Consider the following 15,538-nt stretch of genomic DNA (forward strand, 5'->3'; position numbering starts at 1 on the left):
TCTTTATTGGCTGTATATAAGAGCAAGACTACAGTTGTGATTTTTGAAGTGTGTATCAACATATATTTTTGTTATTGAAGATATATCCGTACCTACAAAAAGTTGAGACATTTAGTTTAAGATATAGGGATACTACAATAAGGTTAGTGCTGAGCTCTTGGTTATTAGTAAAGTGAGGATAAATTTTGTAATTCTTCAATTAAGTTCTTCATTTTTCCCTATTTCCAGTGGTTGAATATTGAAGTTACGTGTCTTCAACAAGTTACATCTTCTTGCAAAGTGGTCCTGACTTAGTTTGAGCCACTTGTTTTGAAAGCAAATAAGGACTCATTTGATTTGTAGGATTCTCAAAATGCAGAAGCATGAGCATCCATGACTGAATCAGGGCCAGTCCCACGGTTTCAGGGGCCAGGGCGAAACTAGAATTTGGGGCCCCTCAGCATAGAAAATGTTTTCAAAAAAATGCTATCTGAGGTATTTTAATATATTATGTCTTATAAAACTAGAATTTGAGTCACTGAATTGACATGCCCATCTGAATTCTATAGAATTATAAAACCGATTTTGAATCAAGTAGTGTTAGATTGCATAGGAAAACAAAAAAAAAGAGGTTGGAGTGCATGGAAATTTTCCTTTGAACTAGAGTGCAAAGGAATTCTTTGAAGGAGAACCAACCTGAGGTTGGATGGTTAGGAGGATGGTTGTACCCCCAGCCCACCAGAGTTCATACCCCAGGTTTGATATATGTGTGTCTCATGGAATATTCATTCAGTGGGAGGCGACGTCCCCGTCGACATCGAGGCGCCTCTGGTGACTTCGTTAATTTCAAGATCCAATCCGCCGGCTCAGTCTTCCAGAGGTGCTCATAGGGGTAGGGTGTGCGTGTGTGTGCGTTCATAGGGGTGAGTGTATGCACGTGTATGTGAGCATCTACGTTTGTAATGTGTTTCTAAGAAAAATTCTTTGAAGGATTTCCCAAGGATTTTGTATTCCTAAGGATCCAAATCCTACAAAAATCCTACACGTTTCCTTTGAATCAAACAAGCCTAAATGGGTTCTTCGATTCGTAGAAAGGATAGAGGAGAAATATAGGGATAGGAAATTTTCCTTATGACAACAATATGCTCCATGTTTTTATTCAAATGAATGAAGATAGGCAAGCGAGCGAATTGAAGAAATTATATGACCCACTCAAATCTTTTTTTTTTACATCCGTATACAGAACGAACAAGGCAGGAGCCATAATGTGCATGGTAATGATCAATATGTTTAACCTTGACTTGGCTATGCATATTTGGTATGATGTGTTATTTCCTATTCCTATGAATCAGACACAAAAATTTGCAAGACTTTCATATTTTGAAAATCCTTTGTTTTGCACATTGTATCATGTCATTTTTGTGTTTATCATATTCCTATTGTTTGAAATTATGTGAATCACCTACATCAGTTATGTTTGTACAATTCGTATAGTTCACCCCTAAAGGAAAATTTGGGTCTATGTTCAACGAAAAAAATTATCAAGAGCAAGGAAAAGTATTTTGTTTCCATTATTCGCCCTGCAGTCGCATATGAAACGAATCGAATGGAGAAATTTAGCAACATTTTTCCCGCAAGATCTCTTGCAAGAAGAAGATAATCTCCAGCATGTTTCCATTGAAAACATAGAATTCCCAGAGTGATCCCCGCTGCTGGGTAGCACAAACATTATAAACCCATAATGTATTAATTTATTTGTTTGAGCTAGTACTATATTTTTCTCCACTAATTAAATCCTGAAAGCATCAGATCAAATCTGCCTCGATATTTTTGTGTGTGTAAAGTGCGAAGACTGTTCGTTCCTTGTACGCCAACCAACAAACAGAATACAGATACCGATACACAGATCAGGCGAGATAAGGTAGTAGTACCATGCATGATTCCCGTACGTACGTGCAAGACCCACTCGCGAGTCACGATGCTCACCCAGCTTTCCGCTTAAATTTTCTCCGCTTCGTCAATTTGTACTGCACTTTATTTACCGCGTGATTCTTCTATGCAGTCTCGAACCGTGGTACGTGCACTAGTGGCATGAGGACACAAGAATTCACGGCACCTTGAGCGAACGCAGCATCCGAAAACGGCTTCCCGCTGCGAATTACGGCTCGCAAGTGGCTCAAGAGTAGTCGAGCCACAGGAGATGGTGGTGGAAAGAGCCGCTTTTTTTCGCCCGTCGCGCGCACGGCAGCTCCTGTGGCCAGGTTCGCTAGCCGGAAGTTGAAGGAGGCAATCGCGGCGATCCTGTCTCGGTCGGTGGACGATTCTTGATTCGGTGGAGCCTAGAGCAGACGATCGACGGATCGAGGCCACGAGTTTGCCCTCTGCATTGTTTCATGCTCTACACATGCTTGGTGGTGCCCGTGTGCACGTCGCAGCATCTCCAGCAGTAGACCTTACAGCACGGCTTCTAAGAGCTTCCCTCAAACGGCCCTTCCAAAAGGTTCGGGGTATGCTGGACTAAAAGTTCTCTACTTCTTCTTTTTTTGAAAAAACTTTAGTAAATTATCGATCAAGATTTTTAAATACCATTCACTCGATGTAGCATATCATCAAGTCATCAAAAAGCCACCGCAAAAATGTTGTTACACGACACGATTCGGTTTTGATGATCTTTGTCGTTGAGAAAGCTCTTCCAGCTATTGTTGTCGCCGCCGGTAAAAGCAATGCATGCTCGATAAGATGATAAACTGCAGGAAACATGACGTGCTTGTCAAAGAGCCTTGTCAAATATCAAGACAACCCCCGGTGTCTTCAATTCTCCTATATGAATAATGAATAACTCAACCTAGAAAGTGAGTCTCTTGAATCAAGACAACAAAGCTCTTAAGAAACTCTAAAGATAGCTCATTAAAGCGATAGTCCAAGGCGGTGCTAATAGAGTCTATAGCAACATAGAAGATGTCCTCGCTGTAAAAAAAAAAGTAAAAAACAATCAGCAGTGACTTGGTGTCTTCCACCTTTTATTGATTTCCCTCCATTTTGTTACCGTTTTATCCATAATCAGGATTAGGATGTCATTTTGTTACCATGTCCAATAGGGGCTATTATAAATTTAGATCAATAAAACACCCTTAACAAAGACATTGAGTGAACTAATAAAATTTTCACTTTAGGTACTCCTGGTTCTGGATTGGCCTGGCCTGAATTAACAATAGAAAGTGATAATATCACCACACATACACGATTATATGGTAGTAAAGGAGTGGAACTCAGTTATAGGTGGAGCTAGTCCGATGGAGGTTTGGTTGATTAAGCTAAGACATATAAGAAGATTCCTTAAGGGATGGGCAAAAAATCAGAGTGGAAAGTATAAGAAAGAAAAAGAGAGATTATTAAATATCATTGATCATCTTGATTTGAAAGCGGAAACAAATATTTTGAATACAAATGAAAGGGAGGAATTAAAAAAGTCAAATGATAGTATGAATAAATTAAGAAGAGAAGAGGAGTCCAAATGGGCCTAGAGAGCGAAGGTTAAGCATATTCAGGAAGGGGATCATAATACGAGATACTTTCACTTAATAGCGAATGGTAAACACCGAAAAAAAAGTAAATTTTCCAATTAGAGCAAAAAGAGGGGACTATTGTTGGGGAAGATAATTTAAAGGTCTATATTACTAAATTCTATTAGAAATTATTTGGAGCACCGGCACCAACCAATATTTCTTTAGTTGAAGAGGAGATCCACGGTATCACGCAAATTTCATCAACAGAGAATGAGATCTTGACGGCCCCTTTTACTGAAAAGGGGGTTTTTCAGGCAATTTCTCAGATGGAACTGAATAAAGCTTCTGGACCAGATGGATTTCCATCTGAGTTCTATCAAAAAAATTGGAAAGTAATAAAGGGTGATCTGATGGTCTTATTCTCACCGTTTACCAATGGGGATTTGCCCCTTTATAAACTGAATTTTGGTGTTATCACTTTACTACCCAAGAAAGAGAATGTTGTCCAAATACAACAATATAGACCTATTTGTTTACTAAATGTATGTTTTAAGATATTCGCTAAAGTTGGTACGAATCGCATCTCGGGGATTGCCCCGAGAGTTATAAAACCAACTCAATCAGCATTCATGCCAGATAGGAATATTTTGGAAGGGGTAGTCATAATTAATGAAACAATTCATGAGCTACATACTAAGAAGATGGATGGGGTGTTATTTAAAATCGACTTCGAGAAAGCATACGACAAGGTGAAATGGCCTTTTTACAACAAACATTACGAATGAAGGGATTTGCTCCAGAATGGGGTAGATTAGTGCAACAATTCATTCAAGGAGGTAGTGTTGGGGTGAAGGTGAATGATGATATTGGACATTATTTCCAGACAAAAAAAGGTCTAAGGCAAGGGGATCCTCTGTCTCCAATGTTTTTTAATATTATAGTGGATATGCTTGCCATCTTAATTGAAAGAGCAAAAGAGGATGGTCAAGTCGGAGGGTAATTCCACATTTAGTTGAGGGAGGACTCTCTATACTACAGTACGCTGATGATACTATCCTTTTTTTTGAACATGACCTCAACAAAGCAGTTAATATGAAACTAATTTTGTGTCGCTTTAAAGAATTATCGGGGCTCAAGATTAACATTCATAAAAGTGAGATTTTTTGTTTTGGAAAGGCAAAGGAGGAGTAGGAGAACTGATACGTCTCCAACGTATCCATAATTTCTTATGTTCCATGCTAGTTTTATGACAATACCTACATGTTTTATTCATACTTTATATCGTTTTGATGCATTTTCCGGAACTAACCTATTAACGAGATGTCGAAGTGCCAGTTCCTGTTTTCTGCTGTTTTTGGTTTCAGAAATCCTACACAGGAAATATTCTCGGAATTGGACGAAATCAACGCCCAGTATCTTATTTTTCCCGGAAGCTTCCAGAGCACCGAAGAGGGGCCAGAGGGGAGCCAGGGGGCCCCACCCCACAAGGCGGCGCGGCCAAGGGGGGGTCGCGCCCCCCTATGGTGTGGCTCCACCAGGACTCCTCCGAGGCCGCCCTTCCGCCTATATAAAGCCTCTGTCGCGAAAACCCTAAAGGAATAAGCCACAGGACGAGAAAAGTTACGCAACCGCCGCCATTGCGAAACCAAGTTCGGGGGACAGAAGTCTCTGTTCCGGCACGCCGCCGGGACGGGGAATTGCCCCCGGAAGGCATCTCCATCGACATCACCGCCATCTTCATCGCCGCTGCTGTCTCCTATGATGAGGAGGGAGTAGTTCTCCATCGAGGCTAAGGGCTGTACCGGTAGCTATGTGGTTAATCTCTCTCTCATGTACCTCAATACAATGATCTCATGAGCTGCTTTACACGATTGAGATCCATATGATGAGTTTTTTATCACTATTAATCTATGTGCTACTCTAGTGATGTTATTAAAGTAGTCTATTCCTCCTTCATGATGTAAAGGTGACGGTGTGTGCATCATGTAGTACTTGGCGTAGGTTATGATTGTAATCTCTTGTAGATTATGGAGTTAACTATTACTATGATAGTATTGATGTGATCTATTCCCCCTTTCATAGCTTATTGGTGACGGTGTGTATGCTATGTTAGTACTCGGTCTAAATTGCAATGATCTATTATGCTCTAAAGGTTACTTAAATATGAATACCGAATGTTGTGGAGCTTGTTAACTCCGGCTTGAGGGAGCTCTTGTAGCCCTACACAATGAATGGTGTTTGTTATCAAACAAGAGAGTGTATGTAGCACAAGTGAGGAGAAGTTATTTATTTGTTATGTGATCAATGTTGAGAGCGTCCACTAGTGAAAGTATGATCCCTAGGCCTTGTTTTCAAATACTGCAAACATCGCTTGTTTACTGTTTTACTGCATATTTACTTCCTGCAATATTACCACCATCTATACCACCTGTGTTTTACTATCTCTTCGCCGAACTAGTGCACCTATACATCTGACAAGTGTATTAGGTGTGTTGGGGACACAAGAGACTTCTTGTATCGTAATTGCAGGGTTGCTTGAGAGGGATATCTCTGACCTCTACCTCCCTGAGTTCGATAAACCTTGGGTGATCCACTTAAGGGAAACTTGCTGCTGTTCTACAAACCTCTGCTCTTGGAGGCCCAACACTGTCTACAGGAATAGAAGCGTGCATAGACATCAAGCTATTTTCTGGCGCTGTTGCCGGGGAGGTAAGGTAAAATCTATTCACATCCTCCGACTACTAAGCTATTTGCTAGCACTGTTGCCGGTGTGTGAGTGCTCGAAGATATTTCCTTTAGATCCTGCAATTATATCTTTTTGTTTCTTGTTTTCACTAGTTAGGCTTAATGGAAAACAACAACAAAATGAGAGATCTTTATGAACTTTATCTTGAATTAGGACATGATGTGTTTGAAGAGAGAATTAAAAAACTCATGGAAATTTATATGCATGCTAATGGGAATGTTATTAGTATGAATGCTTTGAACACCATTGTTGCTAATGCTATGGAAAATTCTAAGCTTGGGGAAGCTGGTTTTGATGAGCATGATATTTTTAGTCCCCCAAGTTTTGAGGAGAAAATTTTCTTTGATGATACTTTACCTCCTATTTATGATGATTATAATGATAGTGGTATTTTGGTGCCACCTACTATGGAGGATAAAGGTTATTATGATTATACCATGCCTGCAATTTATGATGATTACAATGATGGTTATGGTAGTTTTACTCCCACTATTAGTAATAAAATTGATTATGCTTATGTGGAGAGTAATAATTTTATGCATGTAGCTCATGATAAGAATGTTTCATGTGATAGTTATATTGTGGATTTCATCAATGATGCTACTGAAAGTTATTATGAGAGAGGGAAACATAGTTATATGCATCTTAATAATATTAAGTTTCCCCTCTTTATGTTGAGAATCTTGAAGTTGCGCTTGTGTTGCCTTCCTATGCTTGTTGCATTGTGCTTACATGACTTGTTTATTTACAAGATTCCTTTTCATAGGAAGTGGGTTAGGCTTAAATGTGTTTTGAATTTGCTTCTTGATGCTCTCTTTTACTTCAACTCTCTTTTTTTTGCGCGAGCATCATTAAAAATACTGAGCCCATCTTAATGGCTATAAAGAAAGCACTTCTTGGGAGATAACCCATGTTTTTATTTTACTTCTGCACTTTTGTTTTATATTTGAGTCTTGGAAGTTGTTACTACTGTAGCAACCTCTCCTTATCTTTATTTTATTGCATTATTGTGCCAAGTAAAGTCTTTGATAGTAAGGTTGATACTAGATTAGGATTACTGCGCAGAAACAGATTTCTTACTGTCACGAAATTGAGCAGCTCCATCTGTAGGTAACTCAGAAAAATCTGCCAATTTACGTGCGTGATCCTCAGATATGTACGCAACTTTCATTCAATTTGAGCTTTTTCATCTGAGCAAGTTAAGTGCCCCAGAAAAATTCGTCTTTATGTACTTTTCTGTTTTGACAGATTCTGCATTTTATTTCGCATTGCCTCTTTTGCTATGTTGAATGGATTTCTTTGTTCCATTAACTTCCAGTAGCTTTGGGCAATGTCCAGAAGTGTTAAGAATGATTGTGTTACCTCTGAACATGTGAATTTTTGATTATGCACTAACCCTCTAATGAGTTTGTTTCGAGTTTGGTGTGGAGGAAGTTTTCAAGGGTCAAGAGAGGAGGATGATATACTATGATCAAGAAGAGTGAAAATTCTAAGCTTGGGGATGCCCCCGTGGTTCATCCCTGCATATTTCAAGAAGACTCAAGCATCTAAGCTTGGGGATGCCCAAGGCATCCCCTTCTTCATCGACAACTTATCAGGTCACCTCTAGTGAAACTATATTTTTATTCGGTCACATCTTATGTACTTTACTTGGAGCGTCTGTGTGCTTTTATTTTCATTTTGTTATTTTCATTCTCTGACTAAATTCATGCTTGTGTGGGAGCGAGACACGCTCCGCTTTTTCATATGAACACTAGTGTTCTTCGCTTTTACTTTTAATGTTCATGGCGGAGTTGAAACTGCTTCGTTCATTGCTATTTGGTTGGAAACAGAAAATGCTTCATGTGGTAATTGGTATATGGTCTTGAATAATTTGATACTTGGCAATTGTTTTGAGCTCTCATAGATCATGTTTAAGCTCTTGCATCATGTACTTTGCACCTATTAATGAAGAACTACCATAGAGCTTGTTCAAATTTGGTTTGCATGATTGGTCTCTCCAAAGTCTAGATATTTTCTGGTGAAGTGTTTGAACAACAAGGAAGACAGTGTAGAGTCTTATAATGCTTGCAATATGTTCTTATGTAAGTTTTGCTGTACCGGTTCATACTTGTGTTTGCTTCAAACAACCTTGCTAGCCAAAGCCTTGTACTGAGAAGGAATTCTTCTCGTGCATCCAAAATCCTTGAGCCAAAACCTATGCCATTTGTGTCCACCATACCTACCTACTACATGGTATTTCTCTGCCATTCCAAATTAAATTGCTTGAGTGCTACCTTTAAATTTTCATTATTTGTCTTTGCAATATATAGCTCATGGGAAAATAGCCTTAAAAACTATTGTGGTAAAGAATATGTAGCTTATGTATCTTATTTCTTATAAGTTGCTTGTTGAGCGGTAACCATGTTTCTGGGGACGCCATCAACTATTACACTCTTGTTGAATATCATGTGAGTTGCTATGCATGTTCGTCTTGTCTGAAGTAAGGGAGATTTATCATGATCAAATGGTTTGAGTATGCATATTGTTAGAGAAGAACATTGGGCCGCTAACTAAAGCCATGAATCATGGTGGAAGTTTCAGTTTGGACACTAATCCTCAATCTCTTATGAGAATATTATTCGTTGTTGAATGCTTATGCATTAAAGAGGAGTCTATTATCTGTTTTCTATGTTGTCCCGGTATGGATGTCCTTAGTTGAGATCTATCAAAAACGAGAAATCAAATGCGATCTATCTCCTTGGACCTTTGTACAGGCGGCATAGAGGTACCCCTTTGTGACACTTGGTTGAAACATATGTTATGCAATGATAATCCGTGTTAATCCAAGCTAATTAGGACAAGGTGCGAGCACTATTGGTATTCTATGCATGAGGCTTGCAACTTATAGGATGTCTTATACATAACACATATGAATTATTACTACCGTTGACAAAATTGTTTCTATGTTTTCAAAATGAAAAGCTCTAGCACAAAAATAGTAATCCATGCTTCCTCTGCGAAGGGCCATTCTTTTACTTTATGTTGAGTCAGTTTACCTACTTCTTTCTATCTTAGAAGCAAACACTTGTGTCAAGCTGTGTGCATTGATTCTTACATGTTTACCTATTGCACTTGTTATATTGCTTTATGTTGACAACTATCCATGAGATATACATGTTACAAGTTGAAAGCAATTGCTGAAACTTAATCATCCTTTGTGTTGCTTCAATGCCTTTTACTTTGAATCTATTGCTTTATGAGTTAACTCTTATGCAAGACTTATTGATGCTTGTCTTGAAAGTACTATTCATGAAAAGTCTTTGCCATATGATTTAGTTGTTTAATCATTATCTTTACCATTGCTTTGAATCACTTCATTCATCTCATATGCTTTACAATAGTATTGATCAAGATCATGTTGGTAGCATGTCAATTAAGAAATTATCCTTGTTATCGTTTACCTACTCGAGGGCGAGTAGGAACTAAGCTTGGGGATGTTTGATACGTCTCCAACGTATCCATAATTTCTTATGTTCCATGCTAGTTTTATGACAATACCTACATGTTTTATTCATACTTTATATCGTTTTGATGCATTTTCCGGAACTAACCTATTAACGAGATGCCGAAGTGCCAGTTCTCGTTTTCTGCTGTTTTTGGTTTCAGAAATCCTACACAGGAAATATTCTCGGAATTGGACGAAATCAACGCCCAGTATCTTATTTTTCCCGGAAGCTTCCAGAGCACCGAAGAGGGGCCAGAGGGGAGCCAGGGGGGCCCCACCCCACAAGGCGGCGCGGCCAAGGGGGGGGCGCGCCCCCCTATGGTGTGGCTCCACCAGGACTCCTCCGAGGCCACCCTTCCGCCTATATAAAGCCTCCATCGCGAAAACCCTAAAGGAATAAGCCACGGGACGAGAAAAGTTACGCAGCCGCCGCCATCGCGAAGACAAGTTCGGGGGACAGAAGTCTCTGTTCCGGCACGCCGCCGGGACGGGGAATTGCCCCCGGAAGGCATCTCCATCGACATCACCGCCATCTTCATCGCCGCTTCTGTCTCCTATGATGAGGAGGGAGTAGTTCTCCATCGAGGCTAAGGGCTGTACCAGTAGCTATGTGGTTAATCTCTCTCTCATGTACCTCAATACAATGATCTCATGAGCTGCTTTACATGATTGAGATCCATATGATGAGTTTTGTATCACTATTAATCTATGTGCTACTCTAGTGATGTTATTAAAGTAGTTTATTCCTCCTTCATGATGTAAAGGTGACTGGTGTGTGCATCATGTAGTACTTGGCGTAGGTTATGATTGTAATCTCTTGTAGATTATGGAGTTAACTATTACTATGATAGTATTGATGTGATCTATTCCCCCTTTCATAGCTTATTGGTGACGGTGTGTATGCTATGTTAGTACTCGGTCTAAATTGCAATGATCTATTATGCTCTAAAGGTTACTTAAATATGAATGCCGAATGTCGTGGAGCTTATTAACTCCAGCTTGAGGGAGCTCTTGTAGCCCTACACAATGAATGGTGTTTGTTATCAAACAAGAGAGTGTATGTAGCACAAGTGAGGAGAAGTTATTTATTTGTTATGTGATCAATGTTGAGAGCGTCCACTAGTGAAAGTATGATCCCTAGGCCTTATTTCCAAATACTGCAAACATCGCTTGTTTACTTTTTTACTGCATCTTTACTTCCTGCAATATTACCACCATCTATACCACCTGTGTTTTACTATCTCTTTGCCGAACTAGTGCACCTATACATCTGACAAGTGTATTAGGTGTGTTGGGGACACAAGAGACTTCTTGTATCGTAATTGCAGGGTTGCTTGAGAGGGATATCTCTGACCTCTACCTCCCTGAGTTCGATAAACCTTGGGTGATCCACTTAAGGGAAACTTGCTGCTGTTCTACAAACCTCTGCTCTTGGAGGCCCAACACTGTCTACAGGAATAGAAGCGTGCGCAGACATCAAGAACCAATATAAGCAGATCTTTGGATGTGTTGCTGGACAACTTCCCTTTAGATACTTGGGTATTCCAATCCAGTACAAAAAAAAATCAAGAATTCGGATTGGTATCCGGTAGAAACAAGGTTTGAGAGTAAATTAGGATGCTGGAAAGGGAAGTTACTATCCTATGGTGATAGGTTAGTTCTTATTAATTTAGTGTTAACTAGCTTACCGATGTTTATGTTGTCTTTCCTGCAAATACCTGTTGGGGTAAGGAAACGTTTGGACTTCTATAGATCTAGGTTCTTTTGGCAGTCCGACGAAAACAAAAGAAAATACCGGCTTACAAAATGGAACATTGTTTGTAGACCCAAAGATCAAGGGGGCTTCGGTATTGAGGTTTTCGAAATAAAAAAACAGATGTTTATTGAGTAAATGGCTTTTTAAACTTCTTAATGAAGACGGGGTGTGGCAGAAATTGCTACATAATAAATACCTAAGACAGAAGACATTATCAGAGGTTCAAGCGAGGCCTACTGATTCCCCATTCTGGAAAGGTTTAATGGAGGTCAAACATGAGTTTTTTCTAGGGGTTTGTTCAAAGTGGGTAATGGTTTGAGTATCCGCTTCTGGGAAGATACCTGGTTAGGAAATACTTCTTTGGCTCAACAATATCCATCTCTCTATAATATTGTTCACCATAAGAATGTCACGATTACATGTGTGTTAGCCCAATCTCCGCTGAATATTACATTCCGTAGAGTGTTGAGTGGTAATAAATGGACTTCATGGTTGCAATTATGTCAGAGACTCATGATGGTACAATTGAATGAAGAGGATGATCGTTTTGTCTGGAATTTTACAACGAATGGTTTGTTTACAGTGAAGTCGATGTATGAAGATCTTATGTGTGACCATATTCCCTTTCTGAGAAAGTATCTATGGAAGGTTAAAATCCCGCTAAAGGTTAAGATTTTCATGTGGTTCTTGAGTAATAAGGTGTTGTTAACTAAGGATAATCTAGCTAAACGTCATTGGAATGGGTGTACAAAATGTGTTTTCTGTGGAGAACGGAAGACCATTCAACACCTTTTTATTGAATGCCCTTTTTATGATCTTCCACCTCCCACCAATATTACTAATATGTTTGGTAATTGGTTAAATGGAGTAGATAGACAATCTAAGGCTTTTATCTGGATTGGGGTTTCTGCTTTATGTTGGTCTATTTGGAGGGTCAGGAATGATATAATTTTTTAATAAAAATCCCTCTTTTCATTTCATGCAGGTTATCCATATGGTCTCCCATTGGGTCCAGCTTTGGGCCCTACTCTCTCCGGAGGGGCAGCGGGATGCCATGGTTTCTGGATGCACACAGCTCCTGATGGTCGCTCAGGATATCTTGTGCCAGGCTGGTTGGCGACATACTAGAAGACTATGTTGATGTGTAGTCATAGTATGTGTTTATTTCGATGCTTGATTTTTGGATCAATCCTCGATGATACGTTTGTTATAAACGATACTATTTTGAACCTTTTCTAATAAATGGCCGTTGTGCATCGTCATGATGCAGAAGCCGGGGAATACCCCCATTTCGAAAAAAAAACATACACGATTTTATCCCACATATGCATACTGGCCATCAACTTGACAGGCGGGTTCAAATTAAGCCATGGCGTATTAGGTGGCGTCACTTTTGGCAGACCACGTTGTCAAAGGGCACTTTTGGTACATGCGTTTGACTCGCGTGGCGGTGGCGCCCGCCCCCGACGGTGAGCTTAGGGGTTAGCACCACAGAGCCGGTTTGGAGCCGAAACGATGGCGCGCCGCGGGTGACCTTGACCGGCGAGGTTCGTTGGGATGAACAGGTGAGAGATTGCGTAGACCCAAAACTTCTAAATTGTAGCACTCAATGGAATCTGTACATAGAGGAGCAATTTTAAATGAATTTTTGTGCTTTAGTTAAGTTTCAGTTTCAGAAAAACAAACTTATTTAATCTAACCCATAAACCATCTGCACTTCCAAATTCGCTAACTTTTTCCCCTACATTGATTGCACACCATCTTTTTCATCCAAACTGTCCTTCCGAACTTGCATGGGCACCATGGCAACACAAATCAGGCACCATGCCTAATTTTTATATATTCAGATACCGAGTTCCAACACCATGGCGACATAACCCCAAGGGGAAATCGAAAGAAATTGCATTCTCGTACTGTTCTAATGTGAAATCGACCATAATAGACAACCAAGTCGACCTACTTCTTTGCATATCATCATGGCGCAAACCCTACCCAACCGCGAAGACAACATGGGAGAGAAAACAGAGGAGAGGGGCAGATTTGTCAACGTATCGTAGTCTGCGTCGAGAGCAAAGAATGGCCGGAGGTGAGGGTCCGGCGGCATCACATCGGAATCAACATCGTCATCGCTGCCGGCGTGAAGGAGGAGCAGGCGACGTAGGCGCCCAACTGATCGTGCAATGAGGCGGAGTGCTGAAGGTAGGGAGATGAAAAGGCAAGGGCCTGTCGAAGATTTGGAAAAAGTAACTTCAATGTCTATTTAGTATTTACTGCGGGCACCGATCTCGGGAGCCTTTTTATTTTGGGATTTCTATTTTCGTGCCCTCGGGTCCTTAGTTGTACTCAGTTTTCCCCAGCTCCTTAGTTTTTCCTCAGTTTTCTCCAAGCCCTTGTTTGAAACCCGCAGAAGCAGCTCAGACGGCAGGATTCCCGTTTAGTTGACCGTTCTGTCACGTGTGGGGCCGCGTCGTGTGGGGCCGGTAGAAAGGGACCGCGTGGGACAGGACGAGACCGCGTTTGGTTGCGCACGTGAGCAGGAGCTGGGTTCTGTCTCTCTCGGCCCCAAATTGGCATTATTAAGAGCACCTTTTTTCCCTCTTTTCTCTCTGTCCTTTTCACCAAATAAGTATCAAATCTAGAGAAGTTTGCATTTCTGTCTTTCTTCAATTATTTGTGCCTTTTGGCCCTCGTTGTTTGCCCAATATGGCAGCAAATCTAGTAGGGATCCCAATCTAGTACTCCCTCTGGTCCATATAGAAGCAAATCTCCAGGGTAATGTACGATAAATTCACAGTCATTGTAAATCGAGAAAACAAAGTAGGGCCAACAAAATATAGTAGAATAGGGATAGATAATAGGGATCCCTCCCTAGATAATAAGCTACATACACAGCAGCCAACATAGTAACAGGTTCTAGGTTCTTCACAGCACCATCATACTAACAACATAACAACAGGGGATCCCTAGCTAACAACAAAGGGATCCCAACAACAAAATGGGAGGCAGCAGCAGCACACGTCCAGGACTCCGCCTACCCCATCTGGCTCTCCCTCCACTTGTTGCTGTTGCTCCCCTTGGGAGCCTTGGGCTTGAGCGGAGGCATGCGCCCGGCGGAGATCTCCACCCGTTGCATGCTGCGGAGGTGCATGCCGAGCGCCCTGTGCTTGGCGCGGAAGGAGTAGACGTTCACCGTCGTGCCGACCTTGGGGAAGGTGTTGCTGATGTTCTCAGCATGCGTGACGAGGCAGTTGAAGTCCGTGCCGCCGAGTCTCCTAGTGCGGAAGGGGCACCTGTAGACACCCTTGGCGAAGTAGGAGATGTATTGGCCGACCTGCAGCCTCCGCAGACACTCGGTGAGTCTTGACGTCCTCCTCCTCGTCGTCGCTGCCGACGTCGCTGCCGTACATCCGATCCATATCAAACAGAAACTATGAGTGAATGAGTTGCAACGATGACGAACGTGCATGATAACAAAGTTAGGAAAAACGAGTCCGCCTCGGTTAGAGTGGGCACGATTATATATCTACAGGGAAGGTGTAAGCGAACCAAAGCTCATGCACAACAGATTTGTACACATCAATGGTTCGCTGAACCCTCCCTGTAAAAATTTGTGCCCAACGATTCATCATAGGCAAAGAAACAGATTCTAGATCTGAACTTGAACACATTCCAGATTATTTGCAAATTTAAACGGTTTATATTTTTCGATTAGTGCATAAAATAACTGATTGAGATCCCATGATTACTTGCATAAATTAACTGATTGAGATCCAATTATTACTTGCATAAATTAACCGAACGGCCGAACCCCAAATCTTAAAGGAAATCAAGAAGTGATCAAAACAAAATGGAATAAAATCGGCGCAAATATTAGCCCAATGCTCATCCATCTACAGATCCATCTATACCAGCAAAAATAGGGTTCAAAAAGGAATGGGGAACAAAAAAGGAAGCAAACCGTAGTTACCTCGTTCCATGGGTCCTCCAGGAAGGTGTCGTAGGGGTTCGGGGGCGGGACGTACGGCACCGGCTCATAGGGGTCATATCCCGGCGGGATCTGACCC

This window comes from Lolium rigidum, chromosome 3, assembly GCF_022539505.1.
Source record: "Lolium rigidum isolate FL_2022 chromosome 3, APGP_CSIRO_Lrig_0.1, whole genome shotgun sequence".
In the NCBI taxonomy this organism is placed as follows: Eukaryota; Viridiplantae; Streptophyta; class Magnoliopsida; order Poales; family Poaceae; genus Lolium; species Lolium rigidum.